The sequence below is a fragment of the Gekko japonicus genome, unplaced genomic scaffold (genome assembly GCF_001447785.1).
Source record: "Gekko japonicus isolate JY-2015 unplaced genomic scaffold, Gekko_japonicus_V1.1 scaffold83, whole genome shotgun sequence".
Classification (NCBI taxonomy): Eukaryota; Metazoa; Chordata; class Lepidosauria; order Squamata; family Gekkonidae; genus Gekko; species Gekko japonicus.
The window spans coordinates 573243-590384 of NW_015168655.1; the positions used below are offsets into that span (position 1 = coordinate 573243).

The window sequence follows — 17142 nt, forward strand, 5'->3', positions numbered from 1 at the left end:
CGCCGCCGCCGCCATTACTAAACTGAGAACACCGGGGAGGGGGGAGGGAGGAGGGGAGGCGGGATGGGGCCAGGCCGTCGCGGCTGGGAGTTCTGAGGGAGGCTGCGGTCCCGAAGGGAAACGGTCGCCGCCGGCGCGGAGTGAGAGCCCTGGGAATGCCGCGGAAGAGCCGAGGCGGAGGTAGGAGGAGATAATCCGCCCCCCCCCCCGCTCGCTTTCCTCGGCCAACTCTGGCCAGTCTTTCTCTCTCTCTCTCTCCCCCCCCCCATTACACCCAACCCTGTCAGCTGCAGTAGCAGTGGGGTTTGTAGCCGGGCGGGTGCCGCAGCAGCCCGGACTCTGCTGGCTGCCCCTGGTTCCGAGGAGGCTGGGGCCGCCGCCAGCGGGAACTGCTGAGAGAGAGAGAGCCGAGAGATCCGGAGCTCCCCTTTCTTTCCCTTCCCCTTCCTTCTCCGAGCCCGTTCCGTACCTACACGCCCCGGTGGAGGGGGGTGGGTGCGGGTGGATGGAAGAGGGTTGCACGCCTCGGTCGCTCTGGTCCCAGACAGGTGATGGAGGCCTGCGTCAACGGGGAGGGTCGCAGCCTGCTCTGCCAAGCACTGGCGGCGGCTTGGCCGCTGGTCACGGCTCTCCCAGGGAGAGGAAGGAAGGGAGCAATCCACCTTCTTTCCTTCCTCATTCCTCTCCCCCCCCCTTCCTTTCCCTTCGTCTGTCGTACTGCTTTGCCACATCGAGTCTACCATTCTTTTCTTTTTCTTCTCCGTGTTTTCCCCTTCTGTTGGCTTTGGCCGCCTCCCCAGAGGTCGGTATAGCAAACTTTAGTCTCTAAAGATGTGTAAGTGGCCTACTCTCTGCTTAAACCCTCCCCCATCTCCACGGGATGGGTGTATAACACCTTTGAAACCTAGGTTATGCGGGCTGTTTTGCTTATTATTTTTTTTCGTGTTTTTTCTTGGCTGCATAACCCCGGATTTCCTTCTTGGGGGGGGGGGGGGCATACAAGGGGGCATACTAGAAATGTGACAGATTGACATGAAGTAATGCATAATAAGTTTTGAGGGTGGACAGAAGCAAACTTGCTTGGTAATAGGTTAAAAATTAAGATCTGATACTATTGTTAAAAAGGGTGTGGAAATCTTCCCATATGTCCTTTTGTACATGAGGTCTTCAGCAACTCCAGTGTTAAGGATTTGCCTGAAAAGTAGGAGGCAAATGTTTTAAAATAGGCTAGTGGGTGGGTGCGCATGTTAAGTTTAGGTTCTCGTAGATAATTAGTGTATTTTCCCTATTGCTTAGATACCAGTAATTGGCAGAGATTTTTCAAGTGTACCACTGCACAGTAACACAGTACAATGGATTCAAACATTTGTGGATCAATTGCACATCCATTTTAGCTGCGTTTTTGAAAGGTTTTCATTCCGAGATGAATATAATGGCATTTATATTGGTGTTCACCATTTCAAACATTATAGAGGAGTTAAGAGGTGATATTTTTCTGGGGTATGCAGTTCTATGATGTCTCATTATCCTAATATTGTATATGTTTTTCTCAAATTTTATTGACTGTGGTCTGTGAGCTCTCAATCAGTGGCAGTGTTACATATGAGCATCCTGAGTATTTTTCTTTGTAACACATTCTCTTAGTCATAGAAATAATTATACATTGTTGTAAACTGACAGTAGCAGTACCTTAATTTTGTACTACATTATCCAATATAACATTGCCCTTATGTCCTGTATATGATGAAGCAGATTGTTAGCTATAAAAACTAATGTCACAATACATCAGTTAGTTTCTAAAATGCTATACTAGAGAGCAATCCTAAACAGGTCTATTTATAATCCTACTCAGGTTTATATTGAGTGGGGCTTATTCCCAAGAAAGTGTTCTAAGGATTATGCTGTGTGTTACTGGGCAAGATGACAAACACTAGTCCATGCGATTCTTAATCTACAATTGATTAGTTATTTAGCATATAAATTAACTGTCTTTTATAAGAAGAAATAGTTGGAGAAAATAGTTTTATAGCAGTAAAACTACATGATAGTGTAATCCTGATACTCAGCCTGTACTTGTAGACGGGTTGGCCTGTGTTCTTTAGTCTTTTGTAAGATTGCCTTGCTTTATACATGGTTTCCTTAACTGCTACATGAATCGTTCACTTCTGAATAGTTTCACTAAAGGCCCAAAGATTTTTAAAGATTTGCTATTATTATTTCTAAACTAGTTCATTATTAGGCTGCGAATCTAGTATAAGTGATGTTTGTGAATACATTATTAATGGTGCTCTATCAATATTTTACTTTAGAAATATGAGTTTAACATATAAACCTAAACATTTGATCTGGCGTATTTTCTGATCAGTCTGTTGACATGTCCTTATGATGCTGTTGTAAGGTCCCAGAAATTTCTGCAATACTGGCATAGGGTAAAGTTTGTGATAATCTGATTATCACCATTTCAGGTGATATATCAGGTTATACCATTTATGTTCTGTTTTAAGTTTGTTTATATTATATTTATATCCCACCGTCCTTTCCTGAATTTTAAATAGGTTCCTCGGTGGTCTTCCACCCAAGCACAGACAAAAGCCTGCTGAACTTCAGGAAGGTTATTTTTATCATGTGCCTCTCAGATCATGGCTTGGAGTATGTTATCCATTCCATTAGTCAAGAAAATGCTGAATAGGCAGACATGCAAAATTTTCTTCAGTTAGTTTTCCAAATTTACCAAATGTTGTGCCCATTGCATTACTTGTAATATGAGATCATTTTTGTTACTTAGTGCCTTAATAATAGCTGTTAAACTTACATCTATAGGATTATGAATGGAAAAGTAACACAATATATCTCATTCCCAACATGGCTCCATCTGTTGATACTTAAATCTAGAGATTGAGCCATGAACAGAAAAGGCAGATTTTTCTACAAACTTTAGAAAAGCGCCAGGTCCAGCAGAAACTGCCAGGCAACTTGCTACCATGCAATTTGTGCAACTCACCAAGGTGTGGTGGTGGCTGTGACTCAATGTCACACAATTTGTTTGGGCCCAGCAGCAGCCTTCACACAACTTGCATGACTTAGCCTAGTTCAGCAATGGCCACCACACAACTCACCTGAGCGAGTGCTGCCACATGACTTTTGCAACTTGGCCAGACCTTTTTTTGCAACTTGGCTAGGGAAAGGCTGTCAGGGGGAGGGAAGGAGGGAAAACAGAGAGCCAGTGGAGATCCAGGATGAAATTTCCACTCTTGTCATGGAAGCTGCTGGATAACCTTGGGTCAGTCACTCTTTTTAAGCCTAATCTACATCACAGGGTTGTTGTGAAGATAACAGGAGAAGAAGAGAAGGATGTAAGCTGCTTTGGATCTCCATTGGGAAGAAAGTGAGGTATAAATGAAGTGAATAAAAATAAAAGAAAGGTGGTTGGTGAGAGGGGAGGAGAGAAGGAAGGAAGCAGGCAAATGGAGATGATGCGGGGGCTGCCAGGAGGCAAGAAAGAGGAAATAGTATGGGGAAGATGATACAGGAGAAAATTAAGTGGTCCCCTGCAAGTCCTTGCGGGTTCCTGCTTGTTTTTTAAAATATATTTGACAGTTGTTATATTTGAATGTCAGCCTTCCCCTCACACTGCTAATTTTGCTGATGCCACAAACTTCTGCTATAGGAAACTTCTGCCTTTTTATTAATTTCTGACATTGTTTTGGGCAGGAAGAAATGTAATGCCGAAACAGCCATATTGGCAATATGTGTAGCCTGTTTTAAAACATTTCGTTAAGTCTGACACATTAATCTGTTTGGTTTTCTTTTCCTTTTTGTTAATGTTATGCACAGTCTTACTGCAGATTAATTTAAAATATTTGGTTATTTTTATAGGATATTTATCAGGTTCTGGAGGCATATAAATCTTTCTGAAACGCCAAATATACTCAACTATATTGTTGGGCTGGGTAGTATGATGCTTACCAATTCAGAAGATTAGTAATGCTTTTCATTTATTGATTAACATTTCATTTTTTTAACATTGATATAAAGTACCCAAGGTGAAATGGCAAAATGCATGTGTTGTTGTTGTTCTGTTTTGCCATCAAGTCACAACTGATTTATGGCAACCCTGTAGATAAGAGACATTCAGAGGTGGTTTGCCATTGCCTGCCTCTGCTTTCCTTTGCAGTCTCCCTTCCAAATACTGACCAGGGTTGACCCTGCTTAGCATCTGAGATCTGATGAAATTGGGCTAGCCTGGGCTATCCAGGTCAGGGTAAAATCTGCATAGAGGACCATTAACTGTGAATATTGTGCATATGATTAAAATCCATGCAATGTATTAAATATGGCAGTATTGACACTGGGAAACTGTTATGCAGGTTAGAGAGCGATTTAATGAAATGTGTGACATATGTAAGGCCATATGTCACAGTTACTGAACATTTTCTGAGGAAGTCATAATAAACCCCCTCATGCTCCTTCCTGTCTTCTCACTTCTTGGTATGAAGTAGTAGGGAATCCTGTCACCATAAAAATTCACGTTCTAATAGAATAGTTCTATTCAGGCAAAACTTAAGGATTCTCTGGTGTCCAGGCATCCAAGTTAAATACATGGTTGCCAAAGGCAACCTTATTTGTAGACCCCTGCTTTACTACCATGAACTACACATGGACATCTTTGGTTGTTGAAATGCTCATGCTTTGCACTGAACTGCTATGGTGCATAGTCATGTAAACTATGCAGAATACAACCACTACACATTCTTGTCCTAAGCCTTCACCTAAGATAGGAATTTACATTGGTGTTGGATCCCCAAGCATCGAGAATAAATCCACGTTTTAAGAAAAGCAAAATTTATTTCAAAGCGTTGACGACATACTCAAACACGTTCTTTGTTAGAACTGGGGATACACAGTTAGATCAAGCATAATAAAGGAACTTCAAAGAGATACAGGTCCAATGAATAACTTTCCCGCTGGCGGGCTAATGAAACGGTTGCGCGCCCAGTCCATGGGAACCAGGCAGGATATTAGACATAACACAGGTGCAGTAGTCATGGGAAAAGCAATAGCCAAGCATTACAGCATCTTCTCCCCCACACAACCTCCAGCAGTTATCTTTTGCATTCCAACGCAGGAGTAGGATGATAGAAACCAAGCCGGGTGCAACAGGGAAAGAATATGTACACAGAGGTCACAGAAAACAGAATGGCAGCTTGCTGACATACTGCCCCCCTTAAAATACACTTACAACACACCTCCCGGGCCGGGCGGGAGATCTCCCGGGCTGGGCGGGAGACCTCCCGGTTTGTCCGGGAACCTTCTGTGGAAACTACGGATCAGGTAAGGGGCCCGAATATCCCCTTCTTCCACCCATTCGCGGTGCTGGGGACCGAAATCAACCCATTCGATAAGGTACCAGAGTTTACCACGTTTCACTTTACAATCCAGGATATCAGCGATCTCAAAATGTTCATCCCCTTCCAAAATGACAGGTGGAGGAGGAGTAGTTACAGGTCTCCATGGAGACGGGCCAGGATCCTTCTTTAACAGGCTCATGTGAAATACAGAATGCAAGGCACGTAAATTCTTAGGCAAAACAACATCAACTGCCACATCATTTATGACTTTGCGCACTTTGAAAGGGCCTATGAACTTCCATCCCAATTTCCTGCTAGGCCGCAGCATCTTAATGTTCTTGGTTGAGACATACACAAGATCCCCAGGTTTCAGATCAAACCCCACCACCCTACCCTTGTCTGCCTGGGTCTTGTAAGCAGCCTTGGCTGCGTCAAGTGTTTGGCATAACAGAGGCCATGCTTTTTGCAAGGACATACACCAGGTATCAGCATCCCCCACAGGACGTTGGCCCATCCCCTCCAAGAAAGGGAGGGGGGGGCTGTCGTAACCAGAGACAGCTTTATACGGAGACATGCCTGTGGAGCTATGGACAGTATTATTATAACAATATTCAGCAAGAGGCAATAAGTCACACCAATCATTCTGTTGATAATTAGTAAAACAACGCAAATATTGTTCCAGGGTCTGATTAACTCGTTCCGTCTGTCCGTCAGTCTCGGGATGATACGCGCTGCTGAGTCCTTGTTCCACCCCTAAAATGGAAAGAAGTTCCCTCCAAAATTTAGAAACAAATTGGGTCCCCCTGTCAGAAATTAACTTAGTAGGTAATTGATGAATTTTCACCACGTGAGACATAAACGATTTCGCCAACCTTTGAGCTGTAGGCAAGGAAGGAAAAGGTACAAAATGAGCTTGTTTAGAAAACAAATCAACAACCACCCAAATGATAGTGTTCCCTTTGCTCGCAGGGAGGTCAGTAATAAAATCCATGGATACCACTTCCCATGGTCTCGATGGAGTAGGGAGTGGCTGTAGAAGACCAGGAGGCTTGCCCAATCTGGGTTTAGTCAAGGCACATGTTTGGCAGGACCGAACAAACATCAAGAGGTCTTTGCGCATATGTGGCCACCAGAACTGTCTGCGGATGAGTTGTAGAGATTTAACAAAACTCCAATGCCCTGCCAGTTTCGAACCATGAGCAGACTCCATCACCTCCCTCCTCATTGAAATAGGCACATACAGTTTGTCTCCAGAATAAATCAGACCATCAGGGCTACGGACACAATCAGGCAACGTTGTCAGGGAGGCATCATCCTCAACAGTCAAAGCAGACAGATATTTTTGGACCCAGGCCCCCCCCCCCACAGGGAAAAGGGAAGGCGTAGTCTCATCAGAGTGTGGAATTGCCCGCGCTTGCGCCCTGGTGACCACGGCCCCCCCCAGATGGGAGGGGGAAAAGACAGAGTCCATGATGATCTCACGCTGACTGTCATGTTGTGGGAGGCGTGAAAGCGCGTCAGCCAGGGAATTCGCCGCCCCAGGGAAATGACGAAGAGTGAATCGAAACTTAGCAAAGAAGTCCGCCCAACGAAGTTGCTTAGCGTTGAGAGAACGGGGGGATTTCAGCATCTCCAAATTCTTATGGTCAGTCCAGACTTCAAATGGCAGTTGCGCCCCCTCCAACCACTGCCTCCACGTGGAGAGAGCCAGCCGGATTGCTGACGCCTCCTTTTCCCAAATCCCCCAGTTTCGTTCAGCGTCAGAAAACTTTTTAGACACAAATGCGAGGGGATGTAAACGACCATCCTCCCCCTCCTGCAAAATCGCGGCCCCCATTGCCACATCCGAGGCATCAGTTTGGACAATGAATTTCTTAGTTTCATCAGGGCGCGCCAGCACTGGCTCAGAGGTGAACATCAGTTTAAGTTTCTCAAAAGCCTCTGCGCAAGCAGGGGACCATTTAAGCGGGGCGCCTGGTTTCGTAGCATCAAACCCCTTTCCCTTGGTTTTGAGCAAATCAGTCAGGGGAAGGGCAATTTGAGCGAAATTCTGGATGAAATTTCTGTAAAAATTGGCAAATCCGAGGAACATTTGCAATTGTTTGCGGGTCCTGGGGGGCTCCCAGTCAAGTACAGCTTGAATTTTAGCAGGGTCCATTTCAACCGTCCCCCCAGAGATGCGATAGCCCAAAAAGTCAATGCATGTCTTGTGGAATTCACATTTTGACAGCTTTGCAAACAAGTGGTGTTCATAAAGTCGTTTAAGGACCTTGCGCACCAATTTAATATGCGACGGGAGGTCCTGAGAGTACAGCAACACATCATCAAGGTAAAGGACCACTCCCTTGAATAGAAACTCATGTAGGACCTCATTGATAAGGTTCATGAAGACCCCCGGAGCCCCTTGAAGGCCGAAGGGCATAACGAGGTACTCAAACTGCCCCAAAGGGGTATTAAATGCAGTCTTGCTTTCATCCCCCTCCCGGATGCGCACACGGAAATATGCATCCCGGAGGTCAAGTTTCGAGAAGATTTTGCCCTTGGTGGCCTCAGCTACCAAGTCCTTGATTAGCGGGAGGGGGTAAGCATTGGATAAAGAAACAGCATTCAGACCCCTATAATCAGTGCACAATCTGAGCCCCCCGTCTTTCTTCTTTCGGAAAAGTACAGGCGCGGCGAAAGGGGAGGAAGCCGGGCGAATGAAACCTCGGGCTAGGTTTTTATCAATAAAGTTCCGCAGTTCAACTTTCTCAGCCGGCCCCATCGCATAAATTTTACCTTTGGGCAATTTACAGTCAGGCAAAAGTTCAATAGCACAGTCAGTCGAGCGATGGGGGGGCAATTCGTTAGCTTCCTCTTCGCCAAACACTTTCGCCAAGTCTCTATACTCTCGAGGCAAAGAAGCTAACTCTTCCGGTTGCAAAGTGCCGCAGGGGAACTGCGCGGTCGGCTGGTCCCCCCACGAGTCCACCCAGCAGTGATTTACACACTTAGCCGACACAAACTTGACAACCCCTTCTTCCCACAAGATGTAAGGGTCATGGGTAAACAACCAGGGACTCCCCAGAACTAAGTCGAATTGCGATTTAGGGGTGACAATGAAGGATCTGGATTCCCAATGATCGCCCGCCCCCAGCCGCAAAGCCATAGTCTCGTGCGTACAAGGTTCCATGGGTGCCCCATCCATCTGGGTAAAAATGATGGGAGACTTCAAGGGGGCTATCCCCGCTTCCAGTGCCAACAACACTCTAGGGCTGATGAGATCCCTCCCACACCCAGAATCAATCAACGCTCTCACCCTAACGTGGGTTCCCAGGAGCGGATTCATTAATGAGACAGTCACGAAAAATAGGGAAGGGGTTTCTCTCACCACCTTGGGCGCAGCATTAGAATGGCCTTGTCGTTTTGCGCCTCTCACAACAGGCCGTTGTCGTTTTCCGCCGTTTCAGGCACCACCTCTTCTTCTGACTCGGCAGCAGACGGATCGTTCCCCTCCGAGCCTTGGGCCGCCTGCAAAGCTTTGGAGAAACGCGGTTTAGCCATTCCCTTCTTCCCCGTCAGCGGTGTCTTCGGGCTTGGAGTAGGCGGCTGTACTTTACGGCTGCCACAATCCACAGCGAAGTGCCCCTTCTCCCCGCACTTGAGACAGAGCCCCATCTTCATACGTAGTTCTCGTGCTGATTCCGACAGGCGTTGAGGCTTGGGTTTGGAGGCACCGGCAGCGGCGGGTCTGTTGGTCGTAGCAGCCAGGTCGAGTTTGATGGTGGTGAGCCGGTCTTCCGCATTTTCAGCTTCCTGGGTCCAGGCCATTAGGGAGACAGGGTTGACAGTTTTCAGAACCGTTTCTCGGATATCTGCGTTGAGACCCAAGCGATACATCTCAGCTAATATATGGTCAGGGTAGTCTCGGAGCTTTGCGGCTTGCTTGTGGAATTCCAGAGTGTACTCGCGAACCGACTTCTTGTTCTGGCGATAGGTGCGGAGAAACGCTTTAGCCCTTTGACTCGCGTTGACATCTTCAAATCTCGCCCGCAGCGCCCACATGAATGCTCGCAAATTCAAAAGTTCCGGACCGCGGTCATTGTGCAGTCCAACATACCATGTGGCGGCGTCTCCTTTCAGTCTTGCCGAGATGACATCAATAAGACCAGCTTCATTTCGGAACAGGTGTCGACTTTCTTCTACGAATTTATGCACCCTCACCGTGAAGAAAGCGAGTTCATCTGGGTTGCCGTCGAAGGTAGCCTCCAGTAGATCCTTGGGTCTGGGCCGTGGAGGCCTTACCAACGGGCCCAGCTGAGCCGGAACTCCCCTGGGAGGGAAACCCGGCACAACCGGTGGCCCCGCTGGCATTGGCCTCAGTGGTGGCGGCAGACCCGGCACCGGCGGACCCCCCGGCATCGGCGGTTGCACAGGCACTTGCAGAGGCGGTCTCACTGGCGGCTGTACAGGTACCTGCTGCGCTGGAACTCCCGGTGCTTGCAGCGGTGGTCCCGTCAGCGGTTGAGCAGGCATCGGCGGCGCGGGAAGTCCCGGTGCAGGAGCAACTTGTTGCTGCGCGGCGTGTGCGTCAAGGAAATTAGCCATTCGAACGTCCATCATTCCCGGCAGACCTTCCATCACATCCTGGAATGCCCGCAACAAGTCTCTCACCGAGTCTTCCAGTTCTGCTAGTCGTTCCCCGGTGGTTTCTTCCGGGATGGGGTCCCGAGGGCGGTAGTCCGGGGGTGGGTCATAGTCCTCTTCCGTTGGGAAGACTCCGGTGCCCTCCTCATCTCCTGCGTGGCCCCGCGGTCCCGACGGCTCGAACATCCACTCCTCGAGGTCCCGCTCGGGGCTCCCCTTCTCCGAGGTAGCCCCCGGCTCCGGGAACAATCCCTTGTCAAATAGACTCTCACGTAATCCGCTCCCCCGACGGGAGTACACCTCACGGGTGCCCTGGGTGTTGTACATAGTCCAATCATCCTGCTGGTGAGTCTTCCGCGGACCCCATTGCGAAGGGGTCGGAGGCGGCCAAGACAGATGTGCAGGCAGGCGGGGAATCGCTCCCCCCACGGCACCCTCCAACGAGGCTGCAGTCGTGAACACCAAAGACGCGGAGGTTTGTGGGACCGATCCAGAGTCCCCCTCCGTGGTAGGTAGGTTTCCCTCAATTCCGCTCATGATCTCGCCAGATTCGGAACGATAGGAAAAAGAGAGTTCTAACAATATGTTGGATCCCCAAGCATCGAGAATAAATCCACGTTTTAAGAAAAGCAAAATTTATTTCAAAGCGTTGACGACATACTCAAACACGTTCTTTGTTAGAACTGGGGATACACAGTTAGATCAAGCATAATAAAGGAACTTCAAAGAGATACAGGTCCAATGAATAACTTTCCCGCTGGCGGGCTAATGAAACGGTTGCGCGCCCAGTCCATGGGAACCAGGCAGGATATTAGACATAACACAGGTGCAGTAGTCATGGGAAAAGCAATAGCCAAGCATTACAGCATCTTCTCCCCCACACAACCTCCAGCAGTTATCTTTTGCATTCCAACGCAGGAGTAGGATGATAGAAACCAAGCCGGGTGCAACAGGGAAAGAATATGTACACAGAGGTCACAGAAAACAGAATGGCAGCTTGCTGACAATTGGTTGTATTCTGCAAGTAGGATACTTTCAGTCAAAACCTGGATTGTATGTATGGATTGTGGGTGTTGACTACACAGTACCATAAATATGAGCTGTTAGTATTCTTCTGATACCTTTACTCTTTCCTTGACTTTTGTCCTTTGTCTATTATCATATCAGTTTCCTTTGTCAATTTTGTTTTTAAAATAAAGCAAAATGTTTGTTGTAAAGATGAAATTTGTGTGGGAGATTCCATCTGTTTAGAACTCCTTGTACCTAATCTAAGGAATTCAAGAATGGATTTCTCACATTGAATATGAGTTGACTAAAACTAAAGCTGTGCTGAAATTAACTCCCAAATGTCATTGTCTTGACAGTGGGTTATAAAGAGCCTTTTGGTAAGAATATAGCGTTTCTTGATCATTGATGTTTAATTCAGTGGCCTTGACAGATATTTAGATTTATGTGTAAAAATCTCTGATATTAAACTAATAGATTAAAATTTATTTGATACAAAACTAAATATGTATATATGCAGAATACTTAGCATCACTTCCCAAATTATAGTTTTATGGGACGAGAATACTCCCACTGGGTTAAGGAAAAATCTGATAAACCACCAACATCCTAGTTTATATTACTACTGATATAATGATTTTTAAAGGTTAACTCTGGTAGGCGAAATGTGTAGAAATGGTTTCTAGAAGAGTGTAATCCTGTGACATCCCAATTGTTGTTAAGGTGTTGGTAGAATTATGTCTGTACAAACTCAGTGAGTTTATATCTAATTTCAGAGTTATGCATAGGATTATTTAATAGCATATGAGAATCTGAGTTTTAAATGCAACTTTTCTGGATATGCTCTTACTGTGTTATCACTCTAACTAGTTTCCAGTATATCCAAAGTAAGAGACAGGAGAGACGTGTAATTGAAGTCTGAATAGTTCATCTTTGCCTTTAATTTCATTGCATACCTTTGCAGTTCACATCATAGTGGGCTCAGTAATATCAGTATCATGAGGGCTTAACTAATAATGGCTCATGTGCTTAGCACATATCTCACTGATTGGATTTAATTGTATGGGCATCATCAATATTTCAAACACAGTTATAGCAATTGGAAGTTACTTTAGGAAGCTTGGATGTTTATCAGGAGCTGGGAATTATTTTATTTATTTACAAAGTTTATATCCCACCTTTCTGCCCTCACAAGGACCACCAACACTAAGAATTTAAAACATATAAATGCACATTTTAAAACTTAATATCAACCTCCCAAATATACATCATTAAAACAAAGCAGAATTAAAATATGTACAGAGACATATAAACATTGGTAAGGGAAGAGGGATAATTGACGGAATTACTCAAATAGTATGGGATTAAATGTTGGTGGCATTAATGATAAAGATAGAATGAGATCCAACTCTATTTCTTTCTCCATATTCCTGGAGGCAGTTGGTGGGTTAGACAGCAGTAACTAATCAAAGACTCAGTCCAGCTAAGACAGAGATATTGATGATGGTGATGTCAGTTGATTCTGAAGCTGATGTTTTTCTTGTCCTGGGTGAAGTCATATACCCTTAAGTAGTTTTGTAGCTAGGAAATGTTTCTTCATTCAACTTGACCCTTGGATGATGGTGTGTCCATGGCCAGAAAAACTTTTTATCAGCTGCTTGTTAGACTAGCTACATTATCTTCTCAAGAATTTCACATTGCCAGCATCACTTGTGCCTTGGTAAATTCCAGAGTAGGATGTTGCAACACTCTCTTCATGGGTCTGCCTTTGAAAAGTGTTCAGAAGCTGAAGCTGGCCCAGAGAGCTATGAGAAGATTGACAGTATGCTGCTACTTTCTGCCTATAATGCTTATTCTCAGACCTATACACTGGCTTCCGGTTGATTATTGTTGCAGTTAAATGGTTGTGTTGTTCCTGCAAAGTTATATGCTTTTTGGGAAGGAGAATCCAAAATACCATATTCTCCCATATGAACTGACTTGTGAACTTCATTTTTCCCCTGTCCCCCTGCTGTACTGCGCCCCCATAAAAGTTCATTGCCTCTATGGAACACCCTTTCATTGGCGGCACACAGCTTGTGGAATTTGTCCACATGGAAGTCCATCAGGCTGTCTTGTTCCACTTTTTCTGAACATTGAGCACTATTATTTTCAGGAGAACTTTTGAGGGGAAGATGGATTAGATAGCTGTGCTCTTTTTGCTTGTTCAGTCTGGTGTAGATTGCTTGATTCAGTATTTTAATGTTGCCCTGTACATATTTTAGTTGTGTGATGCTGTTTTCAAGATTAACCCTCTTGTGTGCCTCATGGAGACGGATTGGTAGGATATGTGTTTAAACAGATACTCTAATGATTAATATATGGATAGAGGATTTGCTGCTTTGAATTACAAAAAATATTTCATTTTTGTTCAGAATAGTTCTTTGATTACAAATACCAGTATGTTATTAGTAGTAACGTGCTTTCAAATGTATACAGCCCTTTTTGAATATTTATAAACTGTATATAGTAATTGACATTTGAAGCCCTACCTTAAGGACACAAGTGGTTTAAATATATTTAATTAAGGATAGACACTGAGTACAATAATTTGTTATTGTATGTTGTACTGTGATTTTTTTTTTGTACAGTCATGCTTTTAAGACTATCATCCTGATGTTTTTCAGAACGCTCTCAGGGAAGAAATATTTGAAGAAGATCTTAGTACCACTATTTTGTTTGTAGAGGGTAAGCTTTTGATATTTCCTGAAAAACAATGGCTTAGATAAAATGTCAGAGACAATTGGTAGACAGACTTATATATATCATACAATTTTCCTAATTCACAGTGGTTTTATCAGAGTGAGCTGCCTTTTAAATTACCGAAATGTGTCTTGCAAATTAGGCAGAAATTTTAAATTAAAATACTACTAAATACCTAGAAAAATTTATTAGGCCATGTCATCCAGCAATCCATGCTGATTTGTCACTAATTCTGACATTTGGCTGGTGCCGTAATTGAAGGACATATCTCCTCCATTCTGTATCTTTAAAACATCCTAACTTCTGTATTTCTTGTTCTTAGGTGCTAAATCTTTACATTAGTATTTTGCTTTGTAAGCTTTCTTTTTTAAACTTGAGATTGCCCCTTGCTAATAACTCATACAAATACTGTTCTTACTGTTATTTAGAGCTTCTCTATGTGCATCTTGGGAACAGGCCCTTGTGCTCTGGGCACCCATTTGCTTCTTGAAGTACATGTCTCTCTTGCACCTAGAGGCATTTCCTGCCTTCACGTTTTGTAATGTGCCTAAAGGTATATGCCTTTCCCCCCCCAGAAGTGCCCTCTTGTGGTCATAGAGCAGAGTTATTTTCTACTTTGGGTAAAATCCACAGTTTTTCAAGTTTTTGCAAAGATGGTGAAGGCTAAAACACTTTAAAAGAAACGTTTGACTATTTAAATCTAGTAAGGTCTATTGCTGCTGATGATTTAATTTAGGAAAACCAGTGAAGGCATCTGACAAAAGGGCTGATTTAGTTTACTGTGCTGCTATGACTGCAGGTGGGTGGTTATATGTTTTAATGCTGTCCCTTAAAAATTCCTGTATAATAGAAAACTAAATGTCAAGAAGGAAGCGGATTCCTTTATGTGTTAGTTTGCTCTGTGTTTGGGATTTTTCCTATTGTTGGCTCTATTACTGTTTGATGTGATAAAATCCAGGAACATTTGCATTATGCAATAAACTGTTTGTCTAGACCAGACCTTTATGGTTTCTTGGTTATACAATTGTATTGTATCACATGAAGCAATATAAATGCCAATATTTAGCATGCCTAACATTTGAAGATTGTTTCTAAAATGGTTAGGAATGGATCCAGTCATAATTGATAACCAGGTTAAGGCTGGTTGAGGGACTTGAGAAAGAGAATGTGCAATCCTGTCTTTTATCCAGATGTGATGGGCAGTCAGCACTAGGTCCCCGTGTCTGATCTGCTGAGTGTTGGGGTGCTTCAGTGATATTTGGAAGTCTGGGGAGATTTTGTAGTCTAGGGATAGGATACTTTTTGTGGATCAAATGAAAGGATTTTTTAAAAAAATCATGTGTACCAAAGTGAGGGGGAATGGAGAGACACGAAGATTTACTAGGAACACAAAGATTTACTAGGAACAAGGTGGACTCCATCAGTGCTACTTGCACCTCAGAGGCATGCCTCTGATTTTTGGGCAGTGAACTGACTTTGCTTGCTGACTAAAATGGTCTAACATGATGCTGTTTAGAATGTATCTTAAGGATTGCCTGCCTCTGTTGCAGTTATTATTGCAGCTATCAGCAAATGTATAACTTGGTGGTAAAGTGAGGATACAGGGCATTCCAGTCTTGAAGAAGAAATGTGTTTGCCAGATTGAGGTGTTCGAGAAGCAGTTTTGGATAGCGTGAAAGACCTAGGATGTCCACTGATTGGGAGAGAGCCATTCAGCATTGGTATGAAAGACAGGCATACTAGTTGCAGTTGAAAGAATCCATCCAGTTCTTGAATTTACTCACTGAAGATGTTACACAATTAAAAGTTTGTTTACATTTCCTCAATTAAACCTGAACATTTAAGATGTGATAGCAGGGCCAGTTGTGGAGAAGAATAAAAAATTGGTATAGCACAAATGACCCTCTGGAATGTTGCTCACCTAAATGTGAGATTGGATGACTTCCAGAGAAGGATGAGATCCACATTAGTATGATATGAAGGGTGACTTCACTTGTGCATTGTCAGCACAGGACTGGAAAAATATTTAAGGGTGATAGCACACCTTTCTAGGTGTCCCATATAAAGGAACTTGGAAACAATCATTGAAATTGATCAGCTGTGGATTTAAGATACACAAAATACAATTTTGGTAGAATATAATACTTTTTATCAACCTACATTTATTTTATTGCTTTGATAACATAAAATGCTTGGTGGATAATTTAAGCATTTAAATTGGTAAAATTTGACATATGTATGCCATTTGAAAATTTTAATGTCTTCATTTTCTACAAGAAAAATTGTGAATATAAACAATATTAGAGACAGAGAGATGTCGGAAAAAGAACTCGGAGATTAAAAAGCACATTTAGTATTGAGAAAAAAAAGTAGGATATTTGGACAGCCAGTCGTACTGGGATTGCTATAGTATATTTAGATACATGTTTAACTTTAAAGACACTGAACTCTTCAATAGTATATTATATGGATTACAGCATATCGTGTACAAAAACAGATCCATGAAAATATATTGTATATGTCTAAAGTATATGCAGGAACTGTTCTAATACAGAGTCATAAAATCTTCAGTTTGAGTAAAATCTTGCCTTAAAAAACATTTCACTCATTCAAAATAACATACTGGAGTATTTTAGTGATCTTCAGTTTCCAATTTTTCTGTTGGACAAAACTCATAAAAAGTTGTAAGGGGACATGGGTGCATTTTTTAGTCCATCATATCTCTGACAGTGGCCAGTACAGAAATATGGAGAGGACATGATAGACATTAGCGATAATAGCAAAAAAGAAAAACAACAGGTTCCAAGGCTGAATGTCTGTGATGTGTAATGCAGCAGAAAGAGGGACAGAGTAAGGCTGAAGGATAAGAAACTTTCATCATTGTTTTCATTTTGAGATGTTGTGCAGGAATTAATCAGACATCTGAAAGAACATTGGGAATTTTTCTTGTAAAAGTTGTAGGACTAGCTATGCAAATAAATGTAATCACACAAGCTGTTGGAAACTTTAGAGTGAGGAAGAATAAAGTACCAAAGATGTGGGTTCTTTTGGAACACAGCAGAGAATAGGACTAGGAAAATAACAGTGGCATATGACTTTTCCCATTTACCCCTGAGATGATGGGTTGTTAGAACTGTATTTAACTTGTCTTGCACACCTTACACAAGAACCCCATAGTTATTTAAATAGTTTGACACTGTAAGATAAAAACTTCAAGTAAGATTCAGCATACAGATAATAGTGGGGTCATCTCTCTTTGGATATTAATTTCTATGCAGTGGAGAAAGTTGGGGAGGATCTGGAAAGGTGTGTACAGGCAGTCAGTCACAAATGCAGGGCTTGATCCTGATCACCATTACTGGGGAAGTGACATGTGAACAGGCTTTAAGAAGGAGCAGCTATACAGACATCTGAGATGCAG

The 17142-nt window shown here is 43.5% G+C and overlaps 1 protein-coding gene across 2 annotated transcripts in view; it reads left to right on the top strand.

Annotated features, from left to right (window-relative positions):
* Positions 1 to 62: 62 nt before the first annotated feature.
* The window catches only part of ARHGAP5 (Rho GTPase activating protein 5), a 66845-nt gene continuing 49765 nt past the window's right edge, over positions 63 to 17142 (top strand). The window contains exons 1-2 of one of the 2 annotated variants that reach the window (XM_015415205.1): positions 63 to 180; positions 13646 to 13706. The gene's annotated coding sequence lies outside the window, so the exon portion shown is untranslated. The remainder of the gene's footprint in view (positions 181 to 13645; positions 13707 to 17142) is intronic. The other variant, XM_015415206.1, reaches the window with a different exon arrangement.